At 47.1% G+C, this 3,526-nt stretch overlaps 1 non-coding gene across 1 annotated transcript; it reads left to right on the plus strand.

Moving 5' to 3' along the window:
• The first annotated feature begins 301 nt into the window (after nt 1-301).
• Nucleotides 302-433, plus strand: LOC120102724 (small nucleolar RNA SNORA17). Its single transcript, XR_005504325.1, has one exon. It is a non-coding gene; the product is annotated as a small nucleolar RNA SNORA17 (small nucleolar RNA).
• The last annotated feature ends 3,093 nt before the right edge of the window (nt 434-3,526 follow it).

Here is a 3,526-nt window from a genome sequence, read left to right on the forward strand (position 1 = left end):
CAGTTGACTTCGTCCTCAATGGACTGAGTCATCAGTCACATGATTCATTCAGTATTTGTTTGTTTTTGTTTTTAATTTATTCTCCTCTCATATATTACATCTTATCTGCGGTTTCTTCTACCTCCTCTCATCTCCCCCTATCCACTCCCTTCAGAAAAGTGAAGGCCTTCCAGGGATATAAACTAAACATGGAGTATCAAGTTGCAGGAAGACGAGGCACATACTCTCGTTGTAAGGCTGGATGAGGCAATCAACTCAGACGGAGGAAAAGGGTACCGAAAGCAGGCAAAAGAATTAGAGATCTGCTCCGAGAGTTGCTGCAGGTGTCGTATGTGGGTCAATAGGAGGCAGAGAAGGGAGAGGCTATGTTTATGCACAGCGTTCAGTGTTCTCACCTGTGAATGTCGAAATGATTACTAACTGGCCTCACACTCCCTGAGAAAAAGAAAGTCTGAGATGACCACCAGTCTTGTCTGATGCTGCACAGGGTGGGAGAGAGCTAGGGACCAGAACCCCACCTCCAACCACTGTCCCTCAGAGGAGTGAGCCCCAGGAGTGAGCCTGAGACAGTCTACTCTTAAATGAGGGCACTCGGCCAGCATGTCTGAGGGAGGAGCAAGCCCGAGATGACATCCTGACTAGTTCTGTGGGGCCCAGACAGAGAGCTAGACTGAGATGACCCAATGCCCTACACTGTGCAGGCCTCGGGGAGCAAACCATGATTGAAATGACCCCTGCCTGTCACTATAAGTGCATGGGTGGGACATAGCATTCTTGAGACCACTCCTGAGACAACCATCTTACCAGGGTATTGTAGAAGAGCTGGCCCTGGGGGCAAAAGAGCAGGAGAGCTGACCCTACTCCTAGCAATACTCAGGAGAGCAAACCCACACGTTGTGGGAGTTGCGGGTGAGTGGGCCTGGGGTTATGAGTGTAGGACAGCTGGCCCTGCCATGTACCTCCCATGCAGTGGTATGAAGTAGGAAGTGATACCTCTTCCTACCTCCTCCCCTCCTCAGCACCTGTGAGGTGGGAGACCTGGTTCTGGGGTCATGAGAGCAGGAGAACTGATCCTACTTCTCACCAGCTGCAGCACTTGGAAGAGTGGGCCCCGAACCTCTCCTAGGCAGCACAGTAGAACTGTCGCTGGTGGTGGGGACACCAGTGTGCCAGCCCCAAGGGCAGGAGGGTGAGACAGCTGGCTCTGACATTTGTCTATCTTGTAGTGACATGGATGAGAGAAAAATGCCTCTCCTGTACCCCTTGCCACCTACAGCAGGCAAAGAGAGCTGGCCCTGAGGTCATCAGAGTAGGAGAGCTGTCCCTGTCCCTTACCGGCTGCAACACTCGGGAGAGTGGGCTCTGAAACTTGCCTGGAGCTGGCCTCAGTTGCAGGGGCCTAGTGAGTATGTGAGAGAAGGAGAGCAAGTGGGATGACCAGCTCAGATAACTCTCAGGCCCTGATCCAAGCCTTTGAATTGGCCCACCCCCACATCTACCTCATCAGTGAACTGCTGGAGCACATGAAGGGGCCAGTCCTAAAGATTCAAGACTACAGGATCTCCATGTCACAGGGCAACAACAGGATATCCAAGAGGAGTCCCATCGAGGTTCCAGTACTGATAGAGTAGCAGAAGCCAGAGGCCTTATACCAGACCAAGGAGTCATTGCAACAAACATTTTCAAGCAAAGGCATGTGGATAAAAGCGTGTGCTGTCAGACACACTGTGACACACTGTGACATGCTACAGCTTCCACAAGATTTTTTTCTCTCTGTTTGGAGATGACAAGAGTACAAGGTTGCAAGGGTGGAGGGCAGGTTCAAGGGGATGGGGAGATGAGTAGCATTGGGATGCATGATGTGAAATTCACTAAGAACCAATACAAAGTTTTTAAAAAAGAATCAGAGATAACCCCTACTCCCATGGTTAGGAGTCCCACAAAAACACCAAGCTACACAACATTAACATATACACAGAGAACCTAGCTCAGCCCCATATTGGCTCCCTGATCGCTAGTCTCCATGAATCCTTAAGAGCTTGGGTTAGTTGATTCTGTGAGTTTTCTTATGCTGTCCTTGACCTCTCTGGCTCCTACAAACCTTCCTCTCCATTTTCCAAAGGATTCTTGTGTTAAACCCAGAGTTTAGCTCTGGGTCTCTGCATCTGCTCCTAATAGTTACTGGGTAAAGCCTCTATGATGACAATCATGCTAGACTCTTGTCTATGAGTATAGCAGAATCATTAGGAATCATTTTGTTGCAGCCTCCTCCTCCCCCTTCCCCCTCCCCCTCCCCCCTCCCCCTTCACCTCCTCCTCCTCCTTTCTCTTCCTCTGGTTGTGTCTGGTTCTATTATGGGTCTCTGGTCTATCCAAGCATCTGGATTCTGGTCCTCCAGGCAGGGTTGTGGGGATGGGGGTGGGGTGCTTTCTCTTGTGGCATGTCTTTCAAGCTGTACTGATTATTGGTTGTTCATTCCAATGATGCATTTGTATTAATTGGGTAACCCCGCCCCCCGTGGTGATTTTGGAACTGAACTTGACTTTGTGAGGTAGAGGAGTGCCTTCCTCTGTAGCAGGTTACCCTTGACCTTGAGCTTATCTCACTATCAAGTCTTGACTGGTAGGACGACTGACCTCTGCTGTAATGCCCAGCTTAAATGTACACTTTATTTTTCTGTTGATCTGTGGGGATAGGCGCATAGATTGTCTAAATCTTGGCTCTTATTAACAGTGCTACAATAAATGTGAGAGAGCAGTCCTTCATTCACGCCGTCTTCCATTACTTTGGAGATATATATCAACCCAGACGGAGGACTGCTAGATTTTAAAGTAGTTCATTTAAAACTACACAGCATAGAGGACCCTCCGTGCTACGTCCACGGGGAGCATTCCTGATGACACTGTCCAATTTTCTCCACACCCACAGCATTTGCTCTTTTTGGTGTTTTTGCTGACAATCCTTCTTGCTGAGGCAAAAAGCCAGCTTGCTTCGGTTCTAACTTGTATTTCTCTGATCATTTGAGATATTAAGCACCTAAAAATTATTTATTTTAGCCAGGTGTGATGGTACACCCAGCACTCGAGAGGCTAAGGCAAAGTTTCAGGATAGTCTGTTCTACATAGTGAACCCTAGCTCAAACATATTTTATTTTATTTGTAAAAAAGTTTTTATTAATTGAACATATTTTTAATTGTTGTGCAAGACCACCAAAATTCTGTATGTTTATGGGGTATCGTAATATCATTAGGTATCGTAACATATCATTATATATTGCTTAAATCCGGGTAAAATATCTATTTCCTCAAACGCTGATTAAAATCACGAATTCTCCCCTCTAGCTTTCTGAGATACTCTGTAGCTGTCACATTTACCTTGCTATGCATTAGTACAGTGGCGTTTCCTGTTTCCATGGAGCTAAGGTGGAATACCCACACCCTTTCCCAGACTCCCTTTTTAGAACCTGGTATCCACCCCAAAATGATACATTTAAACTGCAAAAAATTTCAAATTACCTTGAAACTTT

The sequence above is a fragment of the Rattus norvegicus genome, chromosome 4 (genome assembly GCF_036323735.1).
Source record: "Rattus norvegicus strain BN/NHsdMcwi chromosome 4, GRCr8, whole genome shotgun sequence".
In the NCBI taxonomy this organism is placed as follows: Eukaryota; Metazoa; Chordata; class Mammalia; order Rodentia; family Muridae; genus Rattus; species Rattus norvegicus.